Below are 13,696 nucleotides of genomic sequence, written 5' to 3'. Positions count from 1 at the left end.
TTGAACTTCTAATTTCCCTCTTTTCTCTTCTTTCTTCTTCCCCTTTTCTTCTTTTCTCCCGTCAGTTTTTCACTCTTTAATTTCACGTCTCTCTTTGTTTTTTTTTTTTTTTCTATTTATATTTATCAACTTTTATTCAATTATCACAATACCCCTTATTTAATTATACTTACTTTTTAAGCCTTCAAGGGTTTTATTGCCTTTTCCGACTCTTAAATTCAAAACATTACAGTTGCTCTTGGAAATCACAACGAATTTCATTTATATATATATATATATATAGACAAAAACATTCTTTATATAAACTTATCTTGCTTTGATAGTTTTTTCCTCCTCCTTTTTACTTCCAAATGATCACTACGTCACATGACCATGATCTTTCTTCCACTTCAAACTTGCCCTTAAATGGCGAAGAATCTTTTTTAATATCAAGAATCCAACATCTTTCCTGGTGCGTGTGCTGCGGCGCATATTTTATAAAATTCCTAGAGCGGAGAGATGTAATTATCAGCCAAAGAAGTCAAGGCATATCATCTTGTTTGAAAGTACAAGCACCTCCTCAAAGCGAGAGTAACAACAATTATCAGCCCAAAAATGTCCAAAAGCTCAAATGAATGCAGACAGACTGTTTCTGTATTCTTTGCTTTTGATTCTCCAATTCATTTTTTGTGCTTCCAAGGACTCCATAAACACCACCCAAATCATCAGAGATGGTGATGTTTTGATTTCCAGAGGAAATAATTTTGCGTAAGGATTTTTCAGTCCGGGAAAATCTAGCAATAGATATCTTGGGATTTGGTACCATAAATTACCTGAACAAACAGTAGCGTGGATAGCAAACAGGAACCATCCAATCACTGGCTCCTCGGGGGTTTTGCCATTTGATGAATATGGAAACCTCAGTCTCTAATAGTGACGGCAATCGAAATGTTTCAGTATGGCCTGCAAATGTTCCAGGGGAGGAAGCTGATACTTCTGTAGCTCAGCTTTTGGATTCAGGAAACTTTGTTTTGGTTCAAGAAAGTGGAAATATTTTATGGCAAAGCTTCGATTATCCAACACACTATGTATTGCCAGGAATGAAACTTGGGCTGGATCTGAAAACAGGTCTTGACCGGTTCCTGACATCGTGGAGATCAGCTGATGACCCCTACTCATATAGGGTCAACCCTAGTGGTTCACCACAAATCTTTCTCTACAAAGGCGAAAAACGTGTCTGACGAGCCTCCCCTCGGCCTTGAAGACCACAGAGGAGGTCATACAACTCTCAATTTGTAAATGATCATGACGAGACAGGCATGACAACTGCTATCCCTGCTTATCAGGATTCTGCTACGGTGAGACTACTGGTGGATCATTCAGGATTTGTTAAGGCAGTCTAAATGCGACTCGTATGGATGGTGTGGTCCGTATAGTACTTGTGAACCTACTGATGCTTATAAATTCGAATGTTCTTGTTTGCCTGGATTCGAGCCCAGGAATCCAAGTGATTGGTTGCTGAGAAATGGGTCTACCGGTTGTGTCAGGAAACGGTTAGAGTCTTCATCTGTATGCAGGAATGGAGAAGGGTTTCTGAAGGTAGAAATTGTATTTCTTCCTGATACTTCTGCAGCAGTCTGGTTGGATATGGATATGAGGCATGCAGACTGTGAAAGGGAATGCAAGAGGAACTGTTCATGCTCTGCATACGCAAGTGTAGATATTCCAGACAAAAGGCACTGGTTGTTTGACATGGTATGGGGAGTTAGTGGGTGCAGTTCGATAGAACATGAGTGACAGATATAATCTGTATGTTCGAGTCGATGCACTTGAATTAGGTACTTTCTTTCTGCTTTGTTTCGGTTACTTCCATTTGAAACACAAATTCTGAATTCCTCATTATTTTCACTTTCATGCAGCTGAGAATGCGAGGAAATCAAATGAATATATTGCAGAGGAGATTCCTGCCATTCTAATTCCCACTGTTTCTTCAGCTTTGCTGGTCATTAGCATAGTAGCTTATTTTTGGCGTAAGAGGAGAGGAAATAAAGGTAAGACAAAGCAAGAACTACTTACACATGGTAGAGTAAGGAATTAGGACAATATTAAAATCTGAAATATTACTTTAGCAGCATAAACACAAGGTTGTTATATGCAATATTCACAGCAGTTAGATGTTCTTATCGACTGTCAGTGTTACCTATCAAAACTTTTTTGGCAGCGGGTTACTTGTGATGAAGCTTATATATGTCCAACATTTTGTGCCCTTCTTAGAAATATATTATTCTGCTTAATATTTGTGATTATATCTTCAAAATAGGTACCTGGGTGGCAAATGAGCTCCGGAGAAGTAGCAGTGATCAAGATTTGCCATGTTTCAAACTCAGCACAATATCTGCTGCAACCAACAATTTTTCTCCAGATAACAAACTTGGACAAGGAGGTTTCGGCTCAGTATATAAGGTCATCTCCTGTGCATTATATTAGATTTGTGTTTTAGTCTTTGATATGATTCATTTTGATGATTTTTGCAAGTCCTTGAACTGATTATTCTGAGTTATAAAAGTTGACTCCTCTGTAATATGATTTTAGGGTGAGCTACCTGATGGTGAGAAGATTGCTGTAAAGAGACTATCAAAAAATTCAAGACAAGGGATAGAAGAAATTACAAACCAAATCAAGGTAATTGCAAAGCTTCAGCACCGAAATCTTGTGAAACTTGTAGGTTGTTGCATTCAGGGAGGAGAACAAATGCTAATATATGAGTACATGCAAAACAAGAGCTTGGATTCATTTCTTTTCAGTAAGTTTCTTATCGACATTTGAAAGTCTACATCAATTTAATACAGTTCAAATGAAAAGGTGAAATGTTTTGTTACAGATGAAACAAGAAAGTTGTTCTTGGATTGGAGCAAAAAGTTTGACATTGTTGTTGGTATCGCTCGTGGAATCCTATATCTCCACCAGGATTCAAGGTTGAGAATCATTCACAGGGACTTGAAATGCAGCAACATTCTATTGGATGCAGAGATGAATCCAAAAATCTCAGATTTTGGAATTGCTAGAATATTCAAACGCGACCAAATTCTGGACAACACAAAAAGAGTTGTGGGAACATAGTAAGTACATTTACTCACCCAGAGATAGAGATTAATAGAATACCATGAATGGATTTTCATCAAGAATGATAACATTAACTGGCAATCTTTCACATTTTTCTTGTGCAGTGGCTATATGTCACCTGAGTACGCAGTGTTTGGAAAATTCTCGTTGAAATCAGATGTGTTTAGTTTTGGGGTCATGTTACTGGAGATTGTAAGTGGAAAGAAGAACAACGAATTTAATCCTCAAAATCCTGCCCAGACCTTGATTGGACTAGTATGAAACTTCTAGCACTATACCTAGAGTTAAATTTTGAACTCCTCCTGCATGCTAATGCTATGAATTACACAGGCGTGGGGGCTGTGGAAGGAAGACAGAGCATTGGAGATAGTCGATTCATCACTTCAGGTGTTGTATCATCCTCAAGAAGCTTTGAAATGCATTAAAATCGGTCTTTTGTGTGTGCAAGAAGATGCCATGGAAAGACCATCCATGTTAGCAGTTGTTTTCGTGTTTAATAGTAGCGAAACAACCATTCCTTCTCCGAAACAGCCTGCTTTCACTTTCAGAGAACCTTGCATTAGCTTCACGTAGCAGTGTCTGGCTGTTTGAATGTGACAATGACTGACATTGAAGGTCGTTAGTTAAAGATGTGCACCAGCTTTTATGGTTTTCTACTTTAGATTCTTGAAGTAACGGGTGTTAGCACAACACAATCTGACAACAAGCTTTGTGAGAGTTCAGTGGAGAGATAAGGGTGTCTATGCTAGTGGAGTAATAAGGCAGAATTCTCTCACAAAGCTCCCTACGATGCTGCCCACATTGTTCTACAAAACTTCCGAGTTTAATGGAGAAAAGTCAGGAGATAAAGATGTTGGCTAGCTCTTTGAATCCTTGTATATGTCATCTTCAGTAAACTTTAAATACTCTGCTTATGGCAGTGTAATGTATCAATTAATATTATATGTTCACGTTTCAGTAAACAAACCATTAGAACAAATTGTTCTACTCACGTCTTCAGATTTTCTTTAACGGGCTCTGCAAGATGCCACTAAATATTTGTAATAATGCTAGCTTTCACACCCTTCACTTATTGAAGGACTAATTGAAAATTGTTAAAGAATAAACTGTGATCAGCTTACTGCACTTGATGAGAAGAAAAAAAACCCTGATAAATCGTTAACGCAAGCAAAAACGGAGTAAAAAACACAGCAGACAAGAAGTTGACAGAGGGTTCTTAAATCAGAACAGGAATCCTAGACCAAAAGCACTGTCTAACAACAGGAGACAAAAACAGACCACTAACAGAAACTTTGTGGGTCACGAAAGTTTTTCTGAAATGGGTTCCGCAGCATAATAGGGTTTACAAATCCCCAAGTATTTTCATTACTAATCTAAGGGAACTTCATATTAGCAATTTTTCAGACGGCACACCTTCAGCGACAAGCGAATTCAGTAATTGTCACCTCATTTACAGAACACTGTCCATCTTCTACGTCTAATGCTATATCAGGAAATTTATCAGATTTTCTAAAGAGGAACGCAGGTTGTTTTGGAGAAGGAATCTCGGTTTCGTTACTCAACATAAAAACAACTGCCAACATGGATGGTCTGTCCGTGGCATCTTCTTGCACGCACAGTAGACCAATCTGTATGCATTTCAAGGCTTCACGCGGATCATACAACTCCGTCAGTGATGGATCAACTATCTCCAATGCTTTTTCTTCTCTCCACAATTCCCACACCTGTGTTGTTCATATAAATCATTAACATACAAGAAATAAGAGCAGAAAATATCTAAAATTGTGAACATTGAAATGCAGCCAAGAGCACGCATGGCTCTCTTATAACTCACATATCCAATCAAGGTCAAAGGAGGATCCTGTTGATAAATTCTATTGTTCTTCTTGCCACTCACAATCTCTAGCAACATGACCCCAAAACTGAAAACATCTGATTTTACAGAAAAGTTTCCAAGCACAGCATATTCTGGTGACATATAGCCACTGCATCAGAAAAACAAGAATCTGAAGTTTTAGTATTCCTGTTAATCAATGATAGTACTTTGTCACTCGGTCTTTGTTTTAGGCAAAGCTACTTACTATGTTCCCACAACTCTCCTGGTCCTGTCTTCTGTTTGGTTGCCTTCAAATATTTTTGCCATTCCGAAATCTGATATTTTTGGGTTCATCTCTGCATCCAGTAGAATGTTGCTAGATTTTAAATCCCGGTGAATGATTCTCAACCTGGAGTCTTGGTGAAGATATAAAATCCCACGAGCTATTCCAACAATAATAGCAAAGCGTTTCCGCCAATCCAATAACAATCTTCTGCTTTCATCTGTTGAAACAATTTACTTTTAAGACAGGAATAATTTGACAACTAGTGTAAATCAGGGCAATAAATACGTGAAGAGACTTACCGAAGAGAAACGAGTCCAAGCTTTTGTTTGGCAAGTATTCATAGATTAAGATTTGTTCTCCGTCCTGAGTGCAGTAACCTAGAAGTTTCACCAGATTCCTGTGTTGAAGCATTGCAATTACCATAACTTCATTTTTAAATTCTTCTGTTCCTTGTCCTGAACTTCTAGATAACCTTTTTATTGCAACCTCCTTTCCATTAGCTAGCTGACCCTAAAATCATGTTACAAGATTAAGCCTCTAAATTACAATTATGCAAATTAGAGAAAAACAAATCTGTAGTATTCAGAAGCCATTTAGTTTTTAGCTAAATGCAAGAAACTCAACCTTATAAACAGAGCCAAAACCACCTTGCCCGAGTTTGTTAGCTGGAGAGAAATTGTTAGTGGCCGCAGTTATGGTGCTGAGCTTGAAATATTCCAATTCAGTAGAAGTGCTGTTTACCTGCAGTTCAGTACCTTTTTTTGCTCTCTTCCTGAACCACAAATAAGCAAACAGGCTAACGAGAAACCACACTAATGCAATTGATGGTGCTAAAACGGCCATCATCGTTTTTTCCACGGACTCATTTGACTTCCTTGTAGTTTCAGCTGCACGAGAGTGAAAAGAATAAAGATTGGAAATATGGCAAAGGGAAGCCCTTTTGGCACCAAAAACGTACCAATATCAATATTTGTAATGACAATCCTATGAAGTAGTTACTGAGCAGAAAAAGGGTACCTAATTCATATGCATCAACACGAACATACAGATCATAACCGTCATTCGCGTAATTTTTAATGTCTACTAATTCCTTGTACCAAATCAAACAGCCATCGCCTTTTCCGGGAATCACAATGATTGCGTATGCAGAGCATGAGCAATTCCTCTTGCATTGCACTTCGCAGTCTGCAAGACTCTTGCTCATATCCACCCAAACTGCAGCTGAACTTTCCGGAAGAACTACATTTTCCACCTTCACAAACCCTTCTCCATGCTGGCACACCGAAGACGTATGTAGCCGCTTCCTGACACAACCACCGGACCCATCTCTCGTAGACCATTCCAATGGGTACTTGGGCTCGAACCCAGGTAAACAGGCACATCCAAATTCATTTACATTGGCAAGTTCACACGTACTAAAAGCACCACAATGTCTATAATAGTCGCACTGAAACTGAGGGGACTTCCAGTATTCCTTCCACTGACCATCATTTTCTCGCCATGTTAGAGCCTTTACATGTCCTGGATGATCCACTATTATTCTTAGCAGGTAAGAATCATCAGGAACTGTGTAGACCTAGTATATTTCATCTGGATCATTTACAAAAGTTCTTTTGTATAAGCCCACTTGACTTCTCCATGGCCAAGGAGGAGATCTATCAATTGGCTTTGTACCATTATAGACAAAGATTTGCGGTGAGCCATTAGGGTTGATCCTTGTTGACTCTAAACTCAATCTAGAAGGTCAAGGAAGGCAACCACCGCTCAGCCAGCCACCAGCCACCAGCCGCAGCCGCCAGCCACCAGCCGCAGCCGCCAGCCACCAGCTGCCACAGCCGCCAGCCGCCTTCACACTTGAAGGTTGAATTTTCGTATTCTGATTTTGTGTATAAATAGAATGCCCAGCTTATGTTATATGTGTGGAGAGAATTGAGAGGAACACTAGAAAGAGAAAGAGAGAGAGAGGGCGTGTAATTGTTAAGCTTTTGTGTTTAATTGTAAGCTTCGGTTTTGTGTAATAAAACAGTGTGTTTTATCCCCTCTGAGTGTTTCAAAGCCACCACCAGTGGTTTCTCCCACCAACAATTGGTATCAGAGCCCCGTTCGCCGGAAAACAGAAGAGTTTTGGGGTATATCCGAATTTTCAAAGTTGTCAAAAACAAGTTTTGATCATTCCACAGTGTATAGATCATCAAGACGAACTCACTGTCGCAAGAATCAGCCTGATCGGAGCCGGAGGTAGCACACACGCGCCGCCTGAATATTCTGCACTGTTCTCCCACGCGCATCCACGCGCCCAGAGGTAGACGACGACTGAGCCACACGCGCGCCATATATTGCGCCGAGCCGAGCCGTCCACACCGAGTCCAAGCCGCGCCGCAAGCCGAGTCCAGCCGAGCCATCAGCCGAGCCGTACTCCGCGCCGAGCCGAGCCGCGTTTCAAGCCGCAGCCGAGCGAGAGAATATTCCCAGAATATTCCCGGTTCAACCCAGCGAACCGCCCGCCGTACAGAATTGGTTTTTTGACCGGTTCACCCATTTTCTGACCCGATTTTAACAAAGTCAGACCGGTTCCCTACTATTTGGACCATTCCGGATCGATATACAGTGTCCGTTTGTCCAAATTCGGCTCCCAAAGAGGTGATATAGTCATTCCAAAAGCAAAATGACTACAGAAGGTACACATACACTCATCCCGAAGCTGACCAAAGACAACTATGATAGTTGGTGCATCAGATTGAAAGCATTCCTTGGGTCACAAGAGTGTTTGGATATTGTACAAACTGGTTATGATGAACCAGAGTCCAAAGAAAGAGAAGATGCTTTACAAGAGGCTCAGAAACAAGCCTTGAAAGTCAACAGAAAGAAAGACAACAAAGCCAAGACCATCATCTACCAAGGTCTTGATGAAGATACATTCGAGATCACAGCTTCCGCTGAAACGTCACATGATATATGGGAGGCTCTCCAACAGAAATACAAAGGTGCTGACAGAATCAAGAAGATTCGTCTTCAATCTTTGCGAGGTGACTTTGAGTTATTGCAAATGAAGTCCTCGGAGTCTATTTCTGATTATCACACAAGGATTATGGTGATAGTCAACCAGATGAGGAGAAATGGAGAAGCCCTCATCGATTCTCGAATTACGGAGAAAATTTTGAGATCCCTAGATCCAAAATTTGATCATGTTGTTGTCGCCATTGAAGAGTCCAAGGAAGTGGACAAGTTGACAGTAGATGAGCTTATGAGTTCTTTGCAAGCTCATGAGCAGAAGATCGTAAAGCGAAGTGGAGATAAGGCCATCGAGCATGCCTTACAAGCAAAGTTGTCCCTCAATGACAGATATGAGCAAGGGGAGACTTCATCAAGTGGCTACACCACTCAAGCAGGAAGTCAACAATCCAGAGGAGGATTCCAGCAATTCTAAAGAAGAGGTTCTTGGAATACAAGCTTTAGAGGAAGAGGTGGTAGAAACACCACCAGAGGAGGCCGAGGCCAACAAGCATTCACTCCTAGAGGAAGAGGAGGCGGTTACAATAACCGTGACAAGAGAAATATCAAATGTTATAGCTGCAATCAATTTGGGCACTATAGCACTGAATGCAGATGGAAAGCTCCGTTGGAGACACGTGAGCAAGCCAACTATGTAGAGAAGCATGATGGAGAAGCATCTGCATTTCTTGTCCAACAAGAACTTGGCGAGAAACAGGAGAACATATGGTATCTAGATACTGGAGCCAGCAATCACATGTGCGGCTACCGAGAGTTATTTAGTAATCTAGATGAGACCAAGCAAGGTCTAGTTACTTTTGGAGATACCACAAAGGTTCCATTCAAAGGTAAAGGCAACATCCCAATTAAGTTGAAGAACGGCGATTCCAGCTACATCGCCAATGTGTATTATGTCCCAGCCATAAAGCAGAACCTACTCAGTTTAGGTCAACTTTTGGAGAGAGGCTATACTTTTTACTCGGAGAATTGTCATCTGGCAATTAGAGACAACAATTGGAGATTAATGGCCTACGTGAAAATGTCCAAGAACAGGATGTTTCCTTTGAACATCCAGTATGATGCAGCAAGGTGTTTGAGTGCCATCACCAACAGTGAAGAATGGCTTTGGCACCTGAGGCTTGGACATCTGAATTTCACGAGTTTGAAGATGCTAGCAAGCAAGAAGATGGTCAAAGGTTTGCCTCACATTGATCATCCAGATGAAGTCTGTGAGAGTTGTGTCCTCAGAAAACATCACAGATCCAGTTTTGCTAAAGAAGTCAACTGGAGAGCAAAGAGGCCACTGGAGTTAGTACACATAGATGTGTGTGGCCCAATCACGCCTATGTCGACTGGACAAAATAGGTACTTCCTCACTTTTACTGATGATTTTAGTAGAAAGATGTGGATATACTTTCTGAAGAGGAAGTCAGAAGTATTCAATTGTTTTAAAGATTTTAAAGCAATTGTGGAGAAGCAAACTGGTTATACGATTAGAACAGTGAGATCTGATCAAGGAGGAGAATATACAGCCAATGACTTTGAAGCCTATTGTACACAACAAGGCATCAGACATCAGACGACGCCAGCTTATACACCACAGCTGAACGGTGTAGCAGAAAGGAAGAATCGCACGATTCTTGACATGGCTAGAAGTTTGCTCAAAGTAAAGAAGCTGCCCAAGCAATACTAGGCTGAAGCTGTATCATGTGCAGTGTATCTGTTGAATCGCTGCCCAACCAGAAGTTTGCAAGGTATTACTCCAGAAGAAGCATGGAGTGGTCACAAACCAAGTGTTACTCATCTACGAGTCTTTGGTTGTGTGGCATATGCAAAGATCCCAGATGCAAGAAGGAGAAAGCTCAATGATAAGAGCGAGAAATGCATCTTTGTGGGATATGGTGAAAGAAGGATGGGATACAGGTTGTATAATCCTATCACGAAGAAGGTGATTACGAGTAGAGATGTTATCTTTGAAGAAGATAAATCTTGGCAATGGAATGGTGATGACCAAGAAGCAATCAAATGGATCAATCTTGATTTGATCCTTGAAGGTGAAGAAGTACCAACAGTACTTGTCGAAGAACCGATTGTACCTGCAGAAGAACTGATTATGCCAGCAGCTGAACCACAAAGTCCGGTGTTTATACCAGCAGCTGAACCACAAAGTCCGGTACACAGTTTCCCTGTATTCAACAGGAGGAACACACCAGGAGCATCATCATCAACACCACCATCAGCATCCTCGTCAGAAGGACCAAGAAAGATGCGGAATCTTGAAGAGTTGTATGATACCACTCAGGTCATGGAAGATACAACTCTGTTTTGTTTCCATGCAGATAAGGACCCACCAGAAAAGAAGAAAGCAATAGGTGTCAAAAGGGTCTACAAGACGAAAGCCAAATTAGTGGATAAAGGGTACAAGCAGAAAGAAGGCATTGAAGGAAGAAGTATTCATGCTTGGCATGATATCCCTCGATTGAGTTTAAAGGGGAGATTTGTTGAATCTAAACTCAATCTAGAAGGTCAAGGAAGGCAACCACCGCTCAGCCAGCCACCAGCTGCCACCAACCGACCAGCCACCAGCCGCAGCCGCCAGCCACCAGCTGCCACAGCCGCCAGCCGCCTTCACACTTGAAGGTTGAATTTTCGTATTCTGATTTTGTGTATAAATAGAATGCCCAGCTTATGTTATATGTGTGGAGAGAATTGAGAGGAACACTAGAAAGAGAAAGAGAGAGAGAGGGCGTGTAATTGTTAAGCTTTTGTGTTTAATTGTAAGCTTCGGTTTTGTGTAATAAAACAGTGTGTTTTATCCCCTCTGAGTGTTTCAAAGCCACCACCAGTGGTTTCTCCCACCAACAATCCTAACTGAAAAGTCTCCAATCCCAGGGTCATCAGCTGATCTCCATGATGTTAGGAACCGATCAATTCCTAATTTTCGATCCAGCCCCAGTTTCATTCCAGGAAGCAGGATGTTCGTAGGATAATCGAAGCTTTGCCATACAGTTTTTCTGCTTCTTTTCCTGACCAATATCAAATTTCCTGAATCCAAGAGTTGAGCTTCGCAAGTATCATTTTCTTCCACTGAAACATCTGTAGACCACACAGGAAGCTTTTGGTCATCGTTACCATAGACAACGAGGTTTCCATATTGGTTTATAAAGAGAAATCCATAGGAACCAATGATTGGATCGTTCCTGTTTGCAACCCACACCACAGTTTGTTCTGGTATTTTATGGTACCAAATTCCAAGATATCTATTGCTAGAACTCCCTGGACTGAAAAATCCTAGTGCAAAATTATTTCCTTCGGAAATAAGAAGGTCACCTTCTTTAATGGTTTGGTTGGTCTCTAAGGAGTCTTGGGATGTACAAGATGAGAATTGGAGCATTATAAGAGAAAAAAGCAGGAACAGTTTTTCAGCTTCCATGATCTTGGCTCCTGGAAAAGTGTTAAATTTTGCTTTGTGGAGAATGGATATGGCCTTCAGACAAGTCTCCAGAGAAGTTGCGTGACGGAGGTGGCTATTTTGAGATCCACTAATTCGCTTAACGTGGCAACTCTTTCAACCTTCGAAGTCTAGACAATGACTTGTTTTTATTAAAATATCAATCCATATTTTTTGGAAACGATACTGTCCTCTTGTTTTAAAAATATGTAGAATTGTGTCGAAACATCATAAAAAAAGACAACAAACACAAGAAAAGATAGAATTGTGTCGAAAAATATATCAACCATAATAATAATTATAATTCAAACTTTTATTACTCAATATTTTTTTAATCAAATTTAAATATCAAAGGTTTTCCGGACTATTATATGTTAGGACAAACACCCTAAACAAAGCTTGAAAATTAAAAAAATATTTCTAAAATAAATAGAAAAAAAATCTAAATCCATTTCAAAATAGTAATTTCTAATACTAGTTTGGAGGCCTTAAAGAACTTAAATGACTCCATTAATCATATAATTGAGATTGTAAAATTTTAAAAAAAAAAAACAAAACAAAAAAATTTAGTAATGATACTTTGTTGTTACTAACATTACAAATGGAAAGAATTGATATAAAAAATGAAATTCAAAATTAAAATATTCAATTAAAAAAAGTTAAAAAATTTAAAGAAACCCGCAATCCGGATTATCTATTCCACTAAACTTAATAATTTTTTATATCTTAAATTATTTTACATTTAATTACACAATAAAAAAATTAAAAATAAAGAAAAAACGTGGCATGCATGTGAGATTAAAAAAAAAGAAAGAATTTAACTAACAAAAGCTAAAGTGCATTCATTTAAGAAAAAAACATTTTCCAAAACATTTGGACATATATATCTAGGAGCATGACCCACCGACACACCTGTGATTTGTGCTATACATCCTATTGAATTTAATAACATAATATTTATTAAGTTATTTTTTATTTTGTTACTCAACACTCAAGGATACAAGATTTTTTTGTATCAAATAATAATAATAATAATAAGCAAATAGGACAGGCGCGTGACGATAGCCTATTTTTTTTAAGTTAAATAAGAAAAATAGTTTTTTATAAGCCAATTAAAAAAGAAAAATAAGAGAGAGAGGTTGCATGCATTACCTAAGCAATGATCCCAAAAGCATACCAAACAACATATCATGAAGTGAATATATCATGTTTATTTCTAAGCAATTCACTTAATTTAACTAAAAAGTAAAAAAAAAAATTATTAAGAAAAGCTAAATTTAACAAAGAGTGACAAAAAAAAACTCGAGATAACCTAAGTCATTTTTAAAATCAATAAAAAAAAACTTGTAGACAGGGAATAAAAAAATAAAACCCAATCTCTAATTAAATCAAATATTAAAAATTAATGAGATTAAAAAAAGCAAAAAATAAATAAATAAACCAGAGCAAATCTTCTAGACTTAGGTTAATTTTTCAAATTCATAACCTATTAAATCTTAAATGCAGACTCAATAACAAAGTTCAATTTAATGTTAAAGAAAAAGATAAAAAAATAATTGTAAAAAATTATGTGAAAAAAAAAGAGCAATAAGAAAATAGAGGATGAAATCATAAAAAAATAAAATTCAATTTTAAAAACAATCTCAAATAAAAAAATAGCATAAAAAAATGAGTATTAGATTTGATGGATCTATAAAATTTAAAGGAGAATGAAATTAAAATTAAATTTTAGTCTTACAAAATAATCAAATAAAAAAACCAATTTAAAAGATAAGAATCAAATAAAAAAAATACAAATTTAGTGGCGATTGTGAGATTTTAGAAAGCTAGTGTGGAAATTGAGAAAAAAAAAACAAAAGAAAAAGTCAATCGGGATCAAACTAAATGGACATGGATCATATGTGTTGGTTAGGGAGGTAGGTGGCTCTATGATGAATAAAAAACATCAAAGAAAGTCATTAAACAGACAGAGAGGCTTACTCTCTAGCATCTTCAACCAATGCATCAACCACTTTTGTTATATATATATATTAAAAACTAAATTGCCTCA

The 13,696-nt window shown here is 38.5% G+C and overlaps 2 pseudogenes; one reads left to right on the top strand and one right to left on the bottom strand.

Annotated features, from left to right (window-relative positions):
- The first annotated feature begins 509 nt into the window (after positions 1 to 509).
- On the top strand, positions 510 to 3,675 carry LOC118058499 (G-type lectin S-receptor-like serine/threonine-protein kinase RKS1; annotated as a pseudogene).
- A 544-nt stretch (positions 3,676 to 4,219) lies between these two features.
- Positions 4,220 to 11,724, bottom strand: LOC118058507 (G-type lectin S-receptor-like serine/threonine-protein kinase At1g11410; annotated as a pseudogene).
- Between the last annotated feature and the right edge of the window lie 1,972 nt (positions 11,725 to 13,696).

Source organism: Populus alba, chromosome 11 (assembly GCF_005239225.2).
Source record: "Populus alba chromosome 11, ASM523922v2, whole genome shotgun sequence".
In the NCBI taxonomy this organism is placed as follows: Eukaryota; Viridiplantae; Streptophyta; class Magnoliopsida; order Malpighiales; family Salicaceae; genus Populus; species Populus alba.
The sequence above is the reverse complement of the archived record's forward strand: the minus strand, read 5'-3'. Positions and strand labels throughout refer to the sequence as shown.